Source organism: Kogia breviceps, chromosome 17, assembly GCF_026419965.1.
Source record: "Kogia breviceps isolate mKogBre1 chromosome 17, mKogBre1 haplotype 1, whole genome shotgun sequence".
In the NCBI taxonomy this organism is placed as follows: domain Eukaryota; kingdom Metazoa; phylum Chordata; class Mammalia; order Artiodactyla; family Physeteridae; genus Kogia; species Kogia breviceps.
In genome coordinates, this window is record NC_081326.1 from 1,402,140 (window position 1) to 1,424,206 (window position 22,067).

General features: G+C 42.0%; 1 protein-coding gene across 7 annotated transcripts in view; it reads left to right on the forward strand.

The window, feature by feature from the left end:
• Nucleotides 1-22,067, forward strand: part of SNTG1 (syntrophin gamma 1) — a 316,811-nt gene that overhangs the window by 135,509 nt on the left and 159,235 nt on the right. Inside the window, exon 3 of one of the 7 annotated variants that reach the window (XM_067017517.1) lies at nucleotides 17,340-17,399. The exons of the other annotated variants lie outside the window; for them this stretch is intronic. The gene's annotated coding sequence lies outside the window, so the exon portion shown is untranslated. The remainder of the gene's footprint in view (nucleotides 1-17,339; nucleotides 17,400-22,067) is intronic. 7 annotated transcript variants of the gene reach the window in all.

The window sequence follows — 22,067 nt, forward strand, 5'->3', positions numbered from 1 at the left end:
TCTTGTTGCGGAGCACGGGCTCTAGGCGCACGGGCTTCAGTAGTTGCAGCACATGAGCTCAGTAGTTGTGGCTCGCGGGCTCTACAGCGCAGGCTCAGAAGTTGTGGCACCCGGGCTTGGTTGCTCTGCAGCATGTGGGATCTTCCCGGACCAGGGCTTGAACCCGTGTCCCCTGCATTGACAGTCTTTATTCAAGGTTTTCTTTTCCTTTCTTGTTAATTGAATTTTTCTGTCTATTGTTTCACAACTTACACTTTAGTTAATTTTTTAAATTTCACGGGACTTCCCTGGTGGCACAGTGGTTAAGAATCTGCCTGCCAATGCAGGGGACAGGGGTTCAAGCTCTGGTCCAGGAAGATCCCACATGCCACGGAGCAACGAAGCCCGTGGGTCACAACTACTGAGCCTGCGCGCTAGAGCCCGCGAGCCATAACTACTGAGCCCACGTGCCACTATGCATTTGCATTATTTTACTGACCTTTTCTATTATTGCCTTTCAAATTAAAAATATATCATTTCTGTACTTCTGTGCATGTGTGTGGTATGTGTGTGTGTGTGTGCGTGTGCGTGTGTGTGTGTAGTTTAGGTGCTGCCTCTTGATTAGTGGGGTTAAATATTAAACAAAAGTTTTAGGGATCTTCTGGATATCACTATATAAACAGCTAATCATAGACTAATAAAAATAAGCAAAACATTTAGACCAAATGATTCTGAATTACGTTCAATTTCAGATCCACACAGATTTAGCCTCTATAATACAGTTTGGTTATGCATCATTGCTTCCAACTGTTGAGGCATTAATGGTGTAGTGATTACACATTTGTTTTCATAGAGACTGAAATCTAAGCTGCATTAAGATGGCAGAAATGATGCTCTCAATTTTCAGAATTGTTCTCTAAACTGAAATGATATATTCAGCTTTTTTTATGTTTATCAATATGGATTCTAACAGCTACATTAGCGGGGAGCCACTGTTGGAGCCTTTTTAGCTAGAACACGATGGAGAGGCCACTTCGGAAAAGCTTTATTCTCCTTTCCACCTGGATAGGTAAATGCGGCAAAGATCAATTTTATTTAGCTGCATTGGTTTTAGGTATTTCATTTGAAAGGCTTCTTAATTGATAAATGCCCTTAGCGGGTAGCCTTGAGTACATGCAGGTTTTGATTATGAGCAAACCCACTTCTTTTACTATTTTGTCTAAGTAAATAGCATTTTCAAGATAAACAGTACAAGTCATAAAAAAATTAAAAATCTGCTTTTTAACTTCGGCTGCAATTTCCTAGTTTGAATCTATACATTCACTGATAGTTGCTGTATATGAAGTTTTCATTAATAGGATATTTTTGTTGTTGTTCTCTAGCTTTTCCCTTAAGTGGAAATATAGGACAATAGTGGCTCTATCAGACGATAGAATAAAATTGTTAATTTGTACACATACATTTGTACATGAATTTATTTTTGGTTGTCAAAATTATGTAGGCATACTTAGAATAAAATGGCGTTTGAAAAACACAACTTTATAGCTTCTTTACAACCCCTTTTATAATAGAAAACAAACACAAAAAGAAGAGAATAATGAACTATGATCAATGTCTTCTTTCGTTTCTCTTCAACATTATTTTTTTCAGAAATATTTAAAAGTAAATTTGAATTCCCTCTCATTTCCAACTTAAACACTCCACAGTGCATACCTAAGATACAAGGGGTTTCTTTTTCTACAAAAGTAGCTTTTCATTATCACAATTTAAAAAATATTGATAAAACTTGTATTAATATTTAGTTAGTAATCAATTTTCAGGTTTTTGCTTGTCTCCATGCTATCTTTTCAACTTTGGTTCCTTAAGTTTAAGACCCGGAGCAGCTCTTAATTGTTAGGGATGCTTGCCGCCCCTAGACTGTCCTCACCTTTAGGCTTCCTCCGTGGCCAGCGTTATTTAATCTTAAGGAAAACACTCAATTTGAGTTTGACTAGTATTCTTATCTCATTTTTTTTTTTTTTTTTTTTTTTTTAGTTTATACTTGTCTCTTTATTCCTTCGTAATGAAAATCTTGGTTCTTCTTCCCTTTGGCTTATTGAAACTTTTCTTCTTTATCACTCGTTTTGAGCAATTTGATCACAGTGCACTTTGGTGTAATATTCTTCACGTTTCTTGTGTCTGGCTTTGTTGAGGAAGTTGGGTCTCTGTGTGTTCCAGGCATTTTGCTTCTTCACATATATTTCTGTTCCCTCTTCTAATCTAGACATTCTAGTTACATGTATAGTTGGCCACTTATGACGATCTGTTTATTTGTTTTAATGCTTATTCTCTCTACTTCATAAGTCTTCAAATCTACTATTTTGTTTTTCTTTGTAAAATGTCTCATGCTGGCAATACCAGTCAATGTGTTTCTTTTGTAATCTCAGATATTGTACTTTTCACATCTAGAAGTTGGATTTGGGACTTTTTTATCTTCTATGTCTTTACTAACCACTTGGAATATATGGGATCTAGTTATAATAATTGTTTTATTGTCCTTGTCTGTTAATTCCAACATCTGTGTCAGTTCTCAGTCAGCTCTGATTGACTTCTTGTCATCTTGTGATGGGTTGGATTGTCCTGCTACTTTGCGTGCCTGGTAATTTTTTATTGGATGTCAGATGTGAGTTTTACTTTATTGTGTGGTAGATATTTTTCAAATTCTTGTAAATGTTACTAAGCTCTGTTGTGGGATGTAGTTATTTAGAAAGAGTTTGATCCTTTTGTATTTTGCATTAAGGTTTCTTAGGCTGCACTAAAGTTTTTTAGGTTGGACTAGAGCAGTGTTGGTTTAGGGCTAATTATACCTCCTTACTGAGGCATGGAACTTCCAAGTAATTTACCCAGTTCCCCATGTACTCTGGATGAGGACAAGGCACTCTTCTTGGCCTGTGTGAGGATGGGGTACAATTGCATCTAATGTTTGTAAGTGTTTCTTTCCCTGGCCTTGAGTAATTTCCTCCTGTGCCTATGCCCTTCCTGGGGACTCTCTCCAGGCAGTCAGCCAGCGGTGTTCCTAGGGCTCACCTCAATTTTTCTCATTTCTACAGATCACTGACTTTATTGCCTGATGTCCATATTTTGAATACCATTGTTTCATATATTACGTTTTTATTGTTTTACGGAGGAGATTAAATCCTATCTCTATTACTCTATCTTGGCCAATAGCCTAAGTCCTAAAAGCCAATTTTTATTTTGTATTATAGTTAGTTCAATGAATATATGTCTCTAGTGTAAATCAGTCATATTTATAACACAAAAGTATAATTTAAGGCAGTGTAATTGTTATGCAAAAGAGAATTAACGCACGGATCGCTGGGCAATAAAATCTATATAAGTTGATCAGCTTTGATTTTGGAGGATGACGTAAAGAGAAGAGTCCGAAGCCGCATGTCACGAAGGGAGGAGCAGAAGGGGGTGGTTCTCAGCGGAGACGTTAGAGTCACGTTAGGCCCGTCCGTAGCAGGCGAGAGGCGCTTGTGCATTTGGAGGAAACATATTCAGGGTTGTGAATGGAGATCTGAATCTCAGGGAGGAGGGGTACGTCTTGCTCGTTCCTGAGAGTGCCTCAGAATTTTTAAAAATCATGCTTTTGCTTAGGCTGTTCCAACAATCTGGAATGATCTATGCCACCTGTCCCTATATTTCATATCAAACTCTAAATGTAATTATGGGCCAATTTCAAATGTCACTTGTTTTGTAAAGAATTCTGCAATCTCTTTAATTGAATATGATTACTTCCAGCTCTGCATTTGGCTTATACCTCTCTTGAGTATTTTTAATTTACCTTGTTTCATAGGTACTGGTGAACTTCACTGTCTACTAGATGCCATTAGCTTGAGAGAGAGCCTGCATTACATTTTTGTATCCCTTGTGGTAGTACTTTGATACATTGATCAGTTTGAATTCATCAATTGTGCAGTGTTTATTAAGTGATTCATTAATAAAAATGTAACCATTAAAGCTGTGAAAGACTGCTCATTTAAACTGAATTTTAAAAGATTCAGATTTCTGTATTATAACGTTCTTTCATGTACATGATATTTGATTTCTGTAGCGTGAGACCAGTGGGCGGGGCCGCGTTAATCACTGCGGGCTTAGTGCAGCGCAATTCAACTTCATTTCCCTGTCACATACTGCAGGCTATTTGTTTGGTATTTTCTGAAATTTTCCAAATAGAAGTGTTTTATATTTTCCCTGAACTTCTGCAGTCCTGCTTACCTCATTTATTATTGAGAATTTTCTAGTCTGTCCCTCGCCGAGTGACTGTTACATCGCATAGTTTAGCCTAGGCAGCTCCTGCCGTTTTTCGCGGTGAAACATCAGGGTCTACCATCATTGCTGGCACGGTGTCTCCTGGCTGCGCGCCGAGATTTATTCAGAGGTTTCCCTCGGTGTGTCCTCCCAGCCCCAGCGATTCTGTGCATTCGTGCTGTTTCCTCTTCCTGGAATGTTCTAGCTCCATTTAGCTGCCTGGGAAGATACCGCTCATTCATCAGTGATGGTCCTTTTGTGGCGCTGGCGGAGGCTTTGGGAGCCTCTCCTAGGTTATCTGAGCCAGCCAGTCATTTTCCTTCCCGTCTTGGCAGAGCAACTTGTTTACACGCTTCGTATCTGGTGAGCTGCGGTTATGGTCCGCGTCTCCTCAGAACACAGGTGTTTTCTCAGCACACAGAGCGTGTGTGCACACCCAGCCTCGGCAAAGCCCCCCGCGTGCAGTAAACCCACGGGATGTTGGAAAGAGGAGATGGTGCGTGAGTGAATGTCCTAATAAACGTCCGATGAATGTACTGAGTCCAGGTGTCCGAATACTAATAGCTCATGCCTACGTTGGCCTTATTCTGAGCCGGGCACACAGCTTCTCTGGCGAGGAAACGGAGACCCTGAGCAGGCCGGTAACTGCCTGAGGTCGTCACCAGGGAGAGGGAGCGTGCCTTGAACCCGAGCATTCTGCCCGTTGAGCGTGGACTCTTCGCTACCACGTGCTCTCACATTGACATCACCAGAGAAAATAACTGCGTTTCCTTTGTGCGTTGTTATGTGCCAGACAGTAAAAATGTTGCTTTGGGAATATTAACTCTTCACAACCTCCCTGTGGAAGAGGTATTGGTAGACCCTTCCTGTCCTTCACTTGCATCAGATTAGAAAATCGAGGGCTCAGACTGCAGCTTAGGCTCTGACATGGAGAATTTAGATGTCATCCCTCCCTTCCTCACGGCGAGAAAAAGCTGAGCAGCTCTCCTTAGATCCGTGAGACCACTGCCTCCCACCGCAGCCGGACAGACAGGCCATGCGGGCAATCAGAGCGTCCCGGGAGCCTAAAACACCACGGGAGCCAGCAAATGGGAGGAGGCTTTGGACTAACGGACAGATTGCTGCAAGTCCACTGGACTCGCCTGAGAGTTAAATGCTCCTGGGGTCCAGGCTTGAGGGAGCCCTGGACATTATACCTTTTATCTCCATGGTCTCCACCAGGTTCCCACAGTAATAATCAGAGAAAAATATCCACCTGTTTTCTGCAGAGCCAGGGGAAAAGTTTCCATCACTCTATTGAACTAGACCAAGAACATTCTTTTCTGATTAACAGAGACTTCTCTTAGGAAAAACTACTTTATTAGAGCCAAACCAACATGGGGAAAGGTATATACTCACCTACAGACCCCTCAAGCCTTCCTGTCCCATCTGGAGGAGGGGAGGGAAGCTGAGAAGCACACATGAAGGTCACAGTGCAGGGGCACAGTCTCCCTAAAAGACTGAGACTTAGAGGACTATGGAACGTTTCTCCTTTTCTCCAACGGTCTCAGCAAGGCTCCAGTAAAATACCAGTGGATTTCAGGTGAGAGAATGCCAAGAAACAGACTCTATTTCAGAAGGAGACTGGAGAGAAACCCAAAAATAACACAGGGGACAAAAACAGGGGCCCAAGAGGAAATTGAAATCTTGGCACCAGTGGCTACAGTGAACAGGAAACACCAGATAAACACAAAAACTCACACTAAAGTTCCTTTTTACCTATATATCATGTCCAGCTTTGAACAACACTTTCAAAGCACACTAAAAGACAAAACCACGAAACACAGCTTGAAAAGACAAAGCCGGCAAAAGAACCAGACTCCGATGTGGCAGAGATTTTGGAATCTTCAGACTTGGAGTTTAAAAATAACCATAATACGCTAATAACTGTAACGGGGAAAATGGACAACATGCAATATCAGATGGGTAATGTAAGCAGAAAGATGAAAACTGTAATAAAGAATCAAAAGTAAATGCTAGAAAGGAAAAGCAGTGTAACAGAAATGACGAATGCCTTTGATGGGCTCACCGGTGATGACAGAGCCAAAGAAAGAGCCCGGAAGCTGAAAGAGACAACGTTAGAAATCCTCAGGCTGAAAAGTCAAGGGGAAAAAAGACTGAAAAGGAACAGAGAATCCAAGAATCCTGGAACAATTTCAAAAGATGTAACATGTATATAATGGGAATTCCAGAGGAAGAAACAGAGAAAGGAACAGAAGAAAGAGTGAAGTAATAATGGCTGAGGATTTTCCAAAACTAATGATGGACATAAGACCACCAGTCCAGGAAGTTCAGAGAACATCAAGCAGAATAAATACTAACAATACTAAAAGAAAAAAATCTACACCTAGGCCCATCACATGCAAACTGCAGAAAACCAAAGATAAAGAGAAAAACTTGAAAGAAACCATAGAGAAAAACAAAACAAAAACAAAGAAACTAAACAAAAACAACAACTTACCTATATAGGAACAAGGATAAAAATTGCTTTGAACTTCTCATCAGAAAATATGCAAGAAGAGAGTAGAATAAAATATTTAATGTTGAGAGGGAGGTAACAAAACCACCGAACTGGAATTCTTTATACAGTGAAATTTTCCTTCAGAAGTGAGGAAGAATTAAAGACCTTCTTAATAAACCCAAATGTGGGAAAATTGGTTGCCAGTAAATCTCCTATGCAAGAATATTTTTTTGAAAAGTCCTTCATAATGAAGGAAAGTGATGTAGATCAGAAATGTGTATCCACACAAAGAAAGGAAAATTCTAAAGAAGTGTTAAGTGTAGGTGGGATAAAATCATTTATTTTTCTTATGCTTAATTGATCGGAAAGCTAGCCCTCCATTCCAAATATTAAAGACAATGATATGCTTTGTGATTTTAGCTTGTGGGACGGTGCAATGAATGACGACGATGCTATAGGGGTCCGGAGGGAGGAGCTGTAACTCTTCTGTTATAAGTTACCAGCCCATGGATACGGCCCATGGGTGGGTATAGTGTATATGAAAGCAGACTTAGATTAGCTGTAGATGTATATTGCAAACATTAGGGCAAACACTGAAATAACTGAAAAAAATAAATACTCATATGCTACGAGGAGAAAATGAAAACATATAAAATGCTCAATTAAAACCAAAGAAGAATGAAAGAGGAAGGCAAAAAAGAAACAAACAAAAAAGGCAACAAATAGAAAACAGTTACAAATGCAGGCACACCTCGCGGGTGTTGCCACTTGGGTTCCAGACCACAGCAAGAAAGCGAATATCGAATATCACACTAAAGAGAGTCACACGATTTTTTGGGGGGGTTCCCAGTGCATGTGAAAGTAATGTTTATACTTGAGTCTATTAAGTATCTAATAGCATTATGGCTAAAAAAAAATGTACATACGTTAATTAGATAATACTTTATCGCCCCAAAATGCTAGCTATAATCTGAGCCTTCAGCAAGTTGTGGCAGTAATATCAAATATCAACAACCACGGATCACCATCGCAAATGTAATAATGAAAAAGTGTGAAATATTGGAAGAGTTACCAAAATGTGGCACAGGAGACATGAAGTGAGCAAATGCTGCTGGGAAAATGGTGAGGACGGACCTTCTTGACGCAGGGTTGCTGCAGCCCTTCAGTTTGTAGAAGGCAGCGTTATTTGAAGAGCAGTAAAGTAGCTCTGTCCGGTAGCTCTGACCCCCGCTGCGCCCCCAGTGACTCTCACTCTGAACGGATGAAACACACCAGTGAGAGGCAGAGGCAAAGGGGATAAAAGTCAAGAAGACCAAAGACATTTTGACAATTTCTTACAAAACTAACCATCCTGTTACCATAGGATCCAGCATCAATACTCCTAATATGCACCCAAGTAAGTGGAAAACTTACTTCCACAAAAAATTCTGCACGCTAGTGTTTATGGCAGCTTTCTTCGTAATCGCCAGAAGCTGTAAGCAACCAACACGTCTTTCAGCAGAAGAATGAGGAAACAAACTGTGGTGCAGCGTAAACCGGACTATGACTCAGTGATAAGAAGAAATGGGCTGTCAGGCCACCAAAAGACAGGGAGGAATTTTAAATGCCTATTGTTAAGAGAAAAAGTGCAGCCTGAAATGGGAATGTACTGGATGATTCCAACTATACAGACACTGCAAAGCTCTGTGATTTCCAGGGCTTTGAGGAGAGGGAGGGAGGTCTGACCGGGGGTGGGGGCACGGGGGAGCTGTAGGTCACTGAAAATATTCCCTGTGATACTGTAGTGGTCGGGACGTGACGTTCTGCGTTTGTCAAAACCCACAGAATGTACAATACAAAGAGAAAACCTTAACCTTGATATAAACTAAGGACTTTATTTAATCATGTAGCATCATCAACTGCAACAAATATGCCACCCCAGGCAAGGTGTTAATTTCAGGGGAGACCATAGGGTGAGGAGGTATAATTTCAGGGGAGACCGTAGGGTGAGGAGGTATAATTTCAGGGGAGACCGTGTGGTGAGGAGGTATATTGGTTCTGTGCTTTCTGCTCAGCTTTTCTCTAAACCTAGCACTACTCCCCTAAACAAAGGCTATTAACTTAAAAAGGAGGTTTCGGCAGGTTAACTTATGTGTCTAGAGTGGCAGAGTCAGCCCGGTTCTTTCTCCCCAAATCTTTTACTTTCAAAAAGTCAGCCTGTCTTGTAGAAGGACATCAAGCCACTTGGAAGTATGGTGACTGCTGGGTTATTAGCCAGCACACAAGGAAAGTACTGACAACATTTATTCATTTATTGAGAGTTATTAAACAACAGTGTCGTTCTCAATATATTGACTGATGAATAAAGTCTTTTTGAGCAGCATTTACCTTTGTTGTTCCATGATTTTGAATCTCGTATGTTACCCTCAGAACCTTTCTGTTTCTGATTCCACAATTAAAATATTTATGCATGAAAGCCTTCCAACGATTTTACGTGTTTGTGATAAACTTACAGCGTGTGACTTGTAATCACACCGTCATCTCCATTTTGTTTTCTTAACTGAGAACAGACCTCTGCAAGAGTTTCAACCAGTGTTTGCATTGGTCTGTCTCACTGGTCCATCGACTGTAAGTAGATTAAAAATAACACACTGTGTGAGTCAGAGATGTTGTTTTTGTCTCTGCAGTGTCGCTGAAATGTGAAACACTTCCTGCTTCAAGTAGGTGCTCAATTTGTTGAAGGAGTTTGATTACAGAGCAGACAGGATTCACTTTAGTGCAGAAATTACTTCACTTGTTCACAAAAGAATAATATTTTACTCTTGAACTGAGACTTGATTCACCTCATTCAAATCTGCAAATGTGGGACAGTCACAGACGACAGCAAAGAGGTTGGAGTTACCTGAGTTTTTTATTGCTGCCACTGTTTGTTGTCTTTTGTTTGTTTCTGGCTAAATAACAGTTTGCCAGCTCGATGCAAGGCCGCCTAAATAGAGATGGGTCTATCCCAGGCTTCCCTGGAGACACTGGTCTCTCTTTCTCTCTTTTCGAACTATAGAAATCTAAAACAGAGAACTCCTCCCGGTACACTGAGAAGCGATCAGTATTATATAAAAAGGCAGCAAATGTGTTGGAGTTCAAACAGGGACAAATACGAATTAGAGAAACAATCTCTAACATTTTTTTTCTCTGTTCCATAAATGGGACTTTTTCCTTCCATCTGTATAATCAGGCTTGAAGTTTAATGAATATTTGCTATATTCCTTTCTATGCAAAACATTAGGCCAATCTAACATATTATTTATTCAACAAACATTTATATTAATTTATTCAACAAGTGTTTATTAGAGTATCTACTGCTTGCTACCCCATTGGATGGTGAAAGCGGATGGATGCAGACGATGAATTTAGGTGCGAGGATTGACACAAGGAACAAGACTCAGAACAGAGAATAAAATGTGACTGGAGGGAAGGAAGGAAGCGCACAGTTGGAGAAAACACATGATAGTAGAGCAGCTTAATCATTTAATTCTGTCCCCACATGAATGGGATTTACTGTATTACAGGAAAATGAATGTCAGTAGGGTTGGGCTCAAGCATTAGTGGTACCAGTTTGGAGCTGACAGTTGTATTTTCGCCTCGTAATGGTAATTGATATTGAGAGTCTGAATAACCCTCGATACATAACAGATAATTGTCCTTGTAGAATTATAATAGGCTAAATGTAAATAAGTTACCTTTTCATTCATTCTTAGCTATGCTAGAAAATAGTGAAATAACTGACCATTTTCCAAAAAACAAGTTTTGCCCGAGTACCATTTCTGTCTTCTCAGATTAAACGTACTCTCCCCAATACTGTGGTTTTCAACTTCCCTTCATCCTTTACCACCCTTATAGTCTGGACCACAAAATGGCATAACCGCTCTTTGCACAGTCGCGATTTTGTCATTACATGCAGAATGACAATAAATACATAACTCGTGTTTGTTGCACAGAATAAACAGGCTGCTATAAAAGGCATTTTGTTTTCTTCTGCTCATTTCAGTTCTACATGAAGTAATTTAAAAGCGTCCAGAATAATGCCATGTACCCTTTTAACATCACAGACTGCCACCTACTGGAACAGAAACTAAACATCTAAAGACAACTGTGAAAACACGCAGTATTTATCTTGTTTATCTCACACACACGCACGTTCGATTGAAGAAAACATCAGTATGCTTTACGTGAACAATCATTGTTCCGCTTGTTTCTATACTATGTTGTAAAGACAAGACATTTTCATAGTTGACCAGAAACTAATTTACTCTGTGCATTGCAAAAAAAAATAGTTCTTAACATGTAAATCAATAGGTAGAAAGAACTGTTTTGCTAAGGTAGACAAACCAGAAATATGTTTAGAAAGAGGTGTTTTGGCTCCAAAACTTTCAGTACGTCCATTGGCTCCATCACGTGACCTTCTAGGTTGCCTGAAATCTGTCATCTGCGTCCCCCAAACAAAACTGAAACCACACAAGTTGGAAGAGAAACCAAGGAAACACACGTTACTTGAGAAGAACGTCAGTCCAAATGAGTTAAAAATAACTTTGAAAAAACAAATGCTCACTCATGGTGACGTTTACGTAAACTTATCTTACTTGTTTTAGCTAGATAGACCTAAACCTGGTAGTGATCAATTATAGCAAGAGAAGCCTTATGTTGCTTGTTACTGATGCAAAAACAAATGTTTTTCCCCATCTTCTCACTACTGATCTGCCCTTACAAACGTGGACGTGAACTTTGAGCACTCACAGACCTTCCATACAAGTGGGGAAAACGAATTTCCACAGAAATTACACATAAAACAGGTATTTTGCACTGTATTTCTCTATCCTTATTTCTTTCTATTTCTCCATAAAAGTCATTAAAAACTAGTGCAAGTGGTGAGACCCACAGGGGCAAGATGAGATTCACGGTCAGCTGATGTGTCATCCAGCTGTAGACACACTGCGCTCTGACCGTACCCCCCGGGACATCCTTCAATGTCCTAATTCATTTACCTTCTGAAACCCATGCTCTGCACTTCTTTCCAGACGTGTTTAGAGATGTTAGCACCGATCGTGTGTGTTGTATTTCTTCCCTGTGGGCTCATTCAGAATATTTGAGAAGTGCCTATGAGAATTAAAACTAGTCACATAACTTCCCATTGTCTTAAATTCAGGCAAACCTATTCAGTCTGTGTATGTCTTCTGTAGAAACACAATAGAATTAAAGTTAGTTTCTCGATGTGTACATAACGGATCTGCATTTTGGCCTAGTCCACATCATTAGGATTTAGAAAACACTGGTTTTAAGCACTTAACAATCTATAGCTGGATAGTTTGCATAATTTTCTCTGTATTTTTGTGTATGTGTGTTTTTATATTCTTTTTTTTTTTTTTTTTTTTTTTTTGCGATACGTGGGCCTCTCACCGCCGTGGCCTCTCCCGTTGCGGAGCACAGGCTCCGGACGCGCAGGCTCAGCGGCCATGGCTCACGGGCCCAGCCGCTCCGCGGCATGTGGGATCTTCCCGGACCGGGGCACGAACCCGCGTCCCCTGCATCGGCAGGCGGATTCTCAACCGCTGCGCCACCAGGGAAGCCCTGTATGTGTGTTTTTAAAATAAAGCTAAAAACTATTAATTAGAGGGCCATTTTATAAGGTTGAAACACACAAAATTGCCATTTTTCTCAGCCCCCAATTTTTCAGTATCAGCAATTTTATATGGATTAACTCAATACTTGTAAACAAAATTGACTCAGTTGTCATTTAATGATGCATTTATATTCTCATTTTTAAGTCGTTTTGTTACAAGACAGTGCATGAATAGTACCGCACGTGGGGATGAGCCCTTCTATTTACTAAGTCCCAGACTTTCTGTGTCTTCAGATATAGTACATGTTAATTTGTGACTCCATGACAATCTGTAACAAGTTTAAACATATCAATAGAAGAGAGGACATAATTTTTATTCACATGTACACATATTGTCTTAAGGACATAGTTATATGAAGGGGTCTAGGCAAAAGCATCTTTTCCTATTTGCTTAACCTGTAAAAGGAAAGGAACCAATCTTTTATCTGATGCTCTAATGCTCCATCGGTACATTCTTGCTAGACTATGTTTAAGACTTCCACTTTGCCATAAAATATGCTACTTTAATCTCTATTTTCTCTTTTCATATTTATAATTGAGCCCTTTATATTATATTTCCTCTCCTCAAGGACTATTAACATCTCATGTGTCGGAACAAAATATTTTCCAATACATCATATCCTGTGATTTCACTGCAATCATTAGTAACAAGAAACAGGCAGAGCAGACCTTGTTACCCCACATGAGACATGGGAACAAAGGTAAAGAGGTCGAACTCTCACCGTGGAAGGAAGGGCGGAAACTGAGCCTGGAATCCTGCCTGCACATCCACATAGGCTCACAGGCTGGGTGGCTGGGGGTTGGGAAGCCCTAGTAGCTCAGTGCTGGGAAAGGACCGGCATGTCCTCTGGTCTAGTCCACCCTTCAGAGCTGAGGCCAGCGGGTCCCAGAGACGCCGAGTGGTCTGCCTGGAGCCTCAGCACGATGGCTCTGGATTAAGCCCAAGTCCTGCTTCAGGCAAAACTGCCTGGGATTTTATTTCCGGGGAACAAAATCGAGATCAAAACCAGAAAAAAAAAAAAAAAACCCAGAAAAGCGAAGGAACACACAAATCACACAGAATTTTGTCATTGAAGCTTTCCTGCCTTTGCTGTTGGATCCGAAGTAATTTCTAATGGCTTTATGGCAGTCAGAGGAATTGCACTCCGTTAAACTTGAAGGAGTTTAACCTCCCAGTGAGTGAAGATTTTTCAATCCTACACTAGAAGATGGGAAAGATAGACCAGGATGCCATCAGCACTGAGTAACGAGGTTACGTGGCATTAATTAGAAAGTCGTTTATGACCCAGCTGCTACATGGAAAGCTTTGTGTCGGAACCATGATTTCTATGTCCCTTTGTCCCTTCTATCTGAGCTGTCCCCCCACACGCACCCAGTTTCCAGGGGAATGGAAATGGATTCCAGCCCTGGATGTTGGTGGCAGGGTTCTAGAAGAGCGTGTGGGAACAGAACTGTTGCTGTGGCCAATTTTTGGATGATATAGTCTATCACATTCTGCCCTCTGGCTAGCACAATTCGCACCATCCTTCCTACAAGCAAAATCCACTCACCTCTCCCCAAACTCTCCAAAGTTTCATCCCATTCTTGCCCCAGGTCCAGATTTAATCACCCAGCTCACATCTAGGTCTGTGTAAGGCTCCTCGTGTTTGATTCCTTGTCTGGTTTGACTGACATCAGCTCAAAATTCAACTGCCGGGACCTCCGAATATGACTGTTCTGAAGACGGGCTTTAAAGACGTGACTGAGTTTAAACGAGACCATCAGGGTGAGAGCCCTTACGCAGCCCAGCCGGCGTCCTTACGAGGAGAGGAAACTTGGACACACGGACACACGCAGAGGGAAGACCACGTGAGGACACAGGGAGAAGGCGGCCACCTGCGAGCCAAGCAGAGAGGCCTCGGGAGAAGCCACACGTGCCGAGGCCTTGCTCTCAGACGTCCAGCCTCCAGAGCCGTGAGAACATCCATCTCTGATGGCCAGTTGCCCAGCCTGGAATTTTGTCACGGCAGCCCCAGCAAACTAACACTTTCTGCACCAGAGAGAGCCGAGCCGTCACCTTCGCCTCCTCCACGACCATTACCCGGTGGCGGGGGCGGGAAGGAGCGCGGCAGACCCTCTCGTTCCGGGGCAGGGGACGCCGGGGCCCACAGCTTGCACTGCCCAGAGCGATTCCGAAAGCCAGCGGGATGCGCCTCACTGGTGCCTTGATTAGGTTCAGGTCCAGGGCCTGGGATGAACCAAGGGACTCTTGACTCTGTTCCCTGCGATCCTGTGGGTCTCCTCTGGGACCTCGGTTCCTCCTTCACACCCTCCGGCCCTGCCCTGTGGGGTCCTGGCTCTGCCCTGTGGGGTCCTGGCTCTGCCCTCTGAATCGCACTTCCAGGGTGCCACGCCTGACCCCGTAACGTATATACTCTTGATTTATACGGAACTGAGCATATACTGTGTCCATATTATACCAGCTAGAAATTGACTTCCATTAGATACTCATTTTTACTTTAGGCTTATTTTCTAATGGTTTTTCAAACTCAGACAAAAGTCAAAGTGTGCAATGACCATGTTTCCTTATATTCATACGAGTTTCCTTTTTAGTATTTCAGTGTTCATTGTGATACACTTTTATTTATATTGATATGCCAGGAATTTCTTTACATAAAATCATGTCTTTTCAAGTAGATTTTTTGGTTGATATTTTAAACCCTTCTTTTATTTTATCTGTATTTGCCTGGCAGCTTTTTCCACTGAGTTAATTCTAAGCATCTTTTTTTTTTTTTTAGTTTAACAACTTTGCATTACCAAATCAAATTGTGTTTAATTATTCTGAACACCTGCTATGTACAGGGCACACAAACAAACCAACAAAAAAACCTAAACTGTGGGATCCTTGAGGGTGAGAACACACCTTGTTCATCTGTGTATCTCCTGAATACAAAGTGCTGAAGCCAGTGGTGGTGCCTGGCTTCACCTCCTCGTGGGGGTTCCCTCCTTCCCTGCCCCGCCAGCCACTGGGCAGCCAGGGCCGGCCCCTCCCTCGGCAGCAGGGCTCGGGGCCCCATCACTCACAGCCCGCACGAATGGGAGCTGCGTTTCTCCCTTGGGTCTTCTCAGCTAGGACTCCCAGGGGCAGGACTCTGCCCTCCGCCTGCTGCCGCCCTGCCCCCTGTGCTCTCTGGGCATGTAGGAGCCAACCGGTGTGCTGAGTGCAGCTGCCTCGAAGTGGCAGACGAAGTCCACGTACAGCTTCTGAGACGCACTCTATTACCGCTCTGAAGTGATGCGAATTCTCAGAGCGCCAGGCACATCCATGTTTAAGGCCGGTTCAGAATTGCATTCCGGAATCAATGGAAATGTGCCTTGAGCTTGGGAATGATCAGTACTCTTCCCGTTACCAAGATGAATCGATTTCCTTTTGCATTAACATCGTTTTCTGTGCACTAGGCCGACCTAAGGGAAACTGACGAGCCCTGACTCTGAAACAGGTTCCCTGCCTTCATCTCTGGATCGTGTCCTGTCGGCACATCCATGTTTTTCTGCATTTCCAGAGTGATGTTCTCTTGGCACCTAGGATATTTTCCAGTACGTTAATAAGTGGTTAGTGACGTGATTTTAAGGAACATCAAGCAATTTAATCTTGCATTCCTTAAACGATGACAAACTAGGCTTAATAAGAGAAAACCATACAATGAACTCGAAAGCCAACCATCAGTAATTGCTGGGCTATAGGAGCTGCCGCATCCCTTCCGTTGCCTCGAGCCCAGATATTTGTGTGTAGTTAGAAGCCGTGCTTGTTTCCTCTTTTTTTGTTGTCTCAAGTACTTGCTTGGTCCTTTAAAATCCAAAGCCCAGCTTATCCACACAGACCTCTTCCAGCTGCCCTGACATAACGTGAGGCCTCCTTCAAGTATTCATTGTGTAACCACCACGCGGCAGGCTCCGCCTGTGCTGTGGGTGGAGCTGCTCTACTGGCCAGCAGGGGTGGACCGGCCTCCTCTAGGGGCCGTGGGCTAGTTTCAAAAGCACCTTGAACTTGACAGGCACGAAAGTTAGAGAAACCTTAGAGTTGCCGCACAAGCTGTGCTGCTGGTCATTTGCAGCTTGTCTGAGGGATGCTCATATTCTTGTGTCTGCTTCCTGCTCAGAAGAGCAAGTTTTGTTCTGTTTTGTTTTAACCTCACTTACCTAATGAGGATAAAAGCAAACGTCAAGACCATTTATCTCCACGTGTCCTCGGGAAACCCTCAAACACAGTAGAAGGGAACCAGTTCCATGTTTGCCTTTGACACACTGAGAGAGAGAACTGCATGAAGCCAGATGGGCGACTCCGGAGATAATTAGCCCAGGACCCCAGTTCATATTTCAAGATTTCCGATGAGCTTTGCGATGATTTAGGGCTTAGGAAACGCTGGCCCGATGATACTACGTTCAACTTCCCTAACTACTTCGTTCTTTTAAGAATTCTCCCGATAATGATAATGTGGATAAGCGAAATCACGGTGATTACGAAATGGCACTGCTGGAGGTGTAGAAAGGATGGTTTACTTCAGCAGTGTTGGCTTAATGCCATGTTATTTTTCACAGATTTCAAATTCAGTCAGTAAATCATAAAAATTACCAACTTCTAGGCAGATACAGAAATGTTTCTTAAGCCTCGATTAAGTTTTTTCAAGTTCAAACCATCAAGTGCGACAATAGAACATTTTCCTGCCAGACATTAGTATTTCCTATCATTGCACGTGAGTTTGCACACAGTTGGACACCCTTTGTCTCTCAGTATTTAAGAGCTTTGTGTGCTGGCAGTACGTGACCTCAGAAGTGCCTTCCTGCCACCCTCATCAGCCACCATCCACAGACACATCACCCCACGGAGCTGCCATGTCGTGAACTTGATCTCTTCTGCCTTCTGTCCCACTGCAGAAACGCTTCCCTTTCGCCTCTTCTCTCGTAACTGAAGCTGTCGGCTAGTTCCTTCCCCGGGTACGAGAATGTCAAGGTTTCCCCCAACAGTCATGCCTTCCACCCTGCTCTGTGCTCAGTCTTCATCTGAGTTCACCGCCCTGACCCGTGGAATCGCCCCTGCAGGACAGCGGCTCTGGGTTTCCCACTTTTCTACTCTGTTCGTACTCTCCGTTCCGGGGCCTGCTCTGCACCCGCTGGGCTGGCCAGCATGCGGTTGACACCTGGACAGGACTGGACCTTACACTGCTCTATGCATCCTGCTTTCTGGGTCTGCATGCTGTAACCTGCCGGCATCTCCGTGGTCCCCAATCCACCTGCTTTGCCTGTAATCACGCGATAAAACCCTGGCTTAGCTCCAGGCTTTGCATCTCTGTTTCCCTTGTTGCTCCCAGTGTGATAATTTTTTTCAGGAAAGTTTGCTTTGAGCGAATCTTGCATCCACGATAGTAATGTTTTCCAGTCTCAGAGTGGTTCTGTGAATCAGCCTAAAATACGACACAAATGTCTAAATGAAATATGAAAACGAATGTGTTTCTAAATTAAATGTGTGAAAAAAAAAGCCCCGAGTGGTCTGTCAACTTCTCCCATCCTAAACACTTTTTAAAATATCTTTCAGCTTCAAGGGAGTAAATTTCAAGGTAAAAAGCTTCAAAATTAAAGATTAAAAATCTTATTTCGACGTATTTTTCTAGTTCTTCCTATTGGCTTCTTTCAGTCCTTGGTCCCAATTTAAACCTCTGGTCTTTCGTTGCCTTACTTCTGCTTCTTCCGCTGTGATGCTTTTCTCTCTCTTGGTACATGAATGCGTTACAGATTTTTCTGACTATATTGTACTCATTTAATTCACTGAATGGTCACGTTAAAAAAAAAAATAACACCAGACAACTTTCCTAGAAATATAAGTCTTTGTGTAGAAGAGATGTTAGGATAAATTAATGATGATTCTAAATCTCAGTGAATGTGATAATCAGCAGCTATTAGTGACTAGCGTTACTATTCACGCAGGAACGCTAAGCGCACAGCCACACAGACAGACCATCAGCACTGCAGCTCTTTCAGGGTTTCTTCCCATCACACTAACTGGGGCAGCAAACTTGGCAGGGATTTATATATACCAGGCAGCCCATCATCACTTCCCAAACATCTACTCTACAACCATATATAAATGTATGTGTAATATATGTGTAATATATGTATTACATATATAATATATATATAATATATATATAATATATATATTATATATAATATATATATAATATATATATTATATATATTAAATATATATAATATATAATATATATATAATATATATATAATATATATATATTATTGTAATATATATATTACAAATATATGTATTTGTATATGTATATATAATATAATTATATATATATATAAATACATGTTATATACAATTACATATATTTAATCCCTAACACTTGGATTGCAAGTGTTTGGGGAAAAAAAAAAAAATATATATATATATATATATGCTAAAAAGTGCAAAAAATGTCCTCCGTAATCTCAAAGCCTGCAAAAAAATGGCCTTCAAAGGAGGCCTCTTTCTAAGGGGACAGCGCAAGCAGGGACAGGGGCGTTCCCAGCTGAAGGCTGGGGGCTAGCTGCCGGCCCCTCCCCGGGACACCCACGTCAGCTCCGCACAGGCTGCCCCTGAAGGGCTGCTTTCCCTGCCCCTGTGTCGCTGCGTGTGGCACTGGGATGAGAAGGGTGAAACGTGATGGACGTGCTGTGTTCAGTTCCCACTCTCTGCCCCACCAGGAGTTTGGACGTGAGGGCAGAGGATGAGCTCTCTCAGACCACGGGAGCTGAGGGCGGCCAGGTGGGTTTCAGACCCTGTGAAATCACCTCTCAGCCGCTTGGCTTGGCCCTTACTGGAGGCAGAAGCAAACTGCCATCCTGTTTAAGCCACTGTTTTGTTGGCTTTTTAAAAAATCACGAAGCACTCTCTTAACCAGTATAGAAAGGGGAACGATGCATACAGACGCGCCCTCAAGGTACCCACCACAGAACGTGCAAAAGGTTCTCTAAAATCAAACCCAAGTGACTGCAAGTGACATTGTTACTCCTATTGCTTTCGCCGCTTTATCTTGCGGGGGGGCCAGTTAATCAATCTCCGGTCGGTCAAGGCATCGCGTGAAGATGTGGAAGCGTGTAGGGAGGGTATAGGCTGGGTTTGACTTGGGGATGCCCCAAAATATGCAGGATAAATTTTGCATATTTTATAATTTAGCCTAGGGCAAGTTCTATAAATAGACAACACTTTTCCATTCAGTAAACTGAACTGTCATAGTAAGCAAAGTGTGGCAGACTTTTTTACACTCACTAAAGCATTCTGGAAAGTATCTAAATAATTTAAATCCACGTGTATTTGCACCGATGCTTTCTGTGCTGTCTTACGAAACTACCTGTTCAAGTCTCAGATCCCCACGTATTGTGGCTTTGGAAAGAAGTTCTCTTTATCTCCTCAACCTCATGCCAAATGAAGCATTTTGAGAGAAGTGGTATTTCCACACGCATGAGTCTGACTCTTTGTCTAACTCTGCTTTCCTGGTTTTGGTTATAAAGGTGAGGTTTAATCAACGGGATCTGGTGCTATTCTCAGCATAATTGACAACAACAGTTGCAGTTAACTTCTGAGTCTTAGGTTTAATCATAGGAGGCAAGACCTTTGCACAGAGGCCAGGTCTGAAGATCCATGACATGTAAGTGGTACTCTGAGGGTACTCGGGAATACCCAGCTCCACTCTCACTATTCATGGCCAGGGACCAGGCTGGCACGGTTCCTTGGGTCACATGTGTCATAATGGTAGAAACAGGTTTCCTTAGGCTTGGACTTTTCCATGCTGTGCAGCTTCTCCCTGAGCTGGTCAAGGGGATTCTAAATTGATCGGGAATGTGGTAGGTCACATTTATATACTGTGCTTCTGTAAACATTAAAGTGAATTTTATCCTTATCCACCCAAGCTTCTTATGCATTGCTTTTCTCATCTCCATATTTTAAGTGAAGTTTTCTAATAATCATATTTTAAGAAATTCATTTTCATACAGGTTTTATTGTTTCCCCGATAAGACTTGTACTAAATACTAATAAATCAATAAGCTAGTTTTCCTTATCCTTGGATATAGAGATGAAAGCTTTTGGAATTGTATATTTGTTATTGCATGATATTTTAATACAGATTAATTATTTAAAAACAATCATATAGACAAAGCCCTAAAAATTTCAGTTGTTTTAATTTCTAAGTTATGCAGTAAGAACTCTGAGAAAGGAACTTCATTTTTTGCAATGAATGTGCCTCTAGGAAAAACAAAAGACATTTTTGTTTTGTGAGGAAAAAAAAAAATTCTTTGTAATTTTCCATGAAGCTATTAGTTAATTTATCTTGTTAATAAACCAACTGCAAAAAATCAAGTTATTTTCTCAGAGTTCTTATTGCATAACTTAGAATAGAGTATATTCTGGAGCTTATGCCATTGGGCTTGCTGGTACTGATTAGTTGTACTTAATGTATTTTCAGAAATACTTAGAAACATGCTGTTTTATTCAGTTACTGTCACACTAACACTGCCTAATGAAACCATAGAATCTCAGTGGCGTACACAACTGTATCAACTGGGATTCTCCAGGTGAACATGACCAGTCGGCTACCCATGTAGCTACACACACGTATTAAGAGATTCGTTTCAGAGAGTTGGCTGCCGCCGTCGCGGGGCCTGGACGTCCAGAATCCGTAGCGTGGCAGGGGGTTGGTGCTGCCATCTTGAAGCAGACTTGCATCATCAGAGACATGTCCCCGTTTGCTTGGAAGGCTTTTCAGCGGATGGCATGGGCCCACTGCTCCCCACATTATGGGGAATAATCAATCTCATTTACTTAAAGTCAGCGGTTTGTAGATGTTATAGCCATAGCTCCAAAATACCTCACCGAAGTACCTACGTTAGTGTGTGATTCAGTTACTTGGTACCGGGTGGAATAAGTGGCCCAATCAGGTCAGCACATGAACTCTAACCATCAGAGTCCACCCTTGTCAACCTGACGCTCAAAGTCTTCTCCTGAACCTCCTTAACCCCCCGTAAGGACCGTAAGGTCTTACTTCCAACCGAGATGAAACAAGTATCCTCCATGCAACCCAGAATAACACGAATCATTTCCTCGGAAGGGAGTACTAAGTCCCGAAGTGACATGCGCTCCTCTCCTTGACATACTGTGACTTGAACGCTGTGATGTAAAAGTCTATATTATTAATAAAACTTACGTTAGATCATAAGGGGGTACAAGAAGGAAAAAACAAGGATTTTCATCATCATGTTTACGATAAAATAAGGAAGAAATCCTCATACAATTACAGTTCTCATTTCTACAGCCGGACACATGGTTGTAACCGGTATTGAAAACTACCTTGTCCCGCCTTTGCCCTCAGCGAGCACCCCAGCTCGTCGTGGTTCTGTTTCGGGTGGAGGGTCAGCATCGTTCTGACTGGATACGGGTAATTGTAGTGCTTCCTGACAACGGAACTTCATCCCCATAAAAATAAGTGACCTATTGAGCCGTGAAATTACATGGATACATCTTGAATGCATATTTCTAAGTTTTAAAAGACAGTCTGGAAAGACTCCGTCCTGTATGATGCCAATAATATGTCATTCTGGAAAAATCACAAC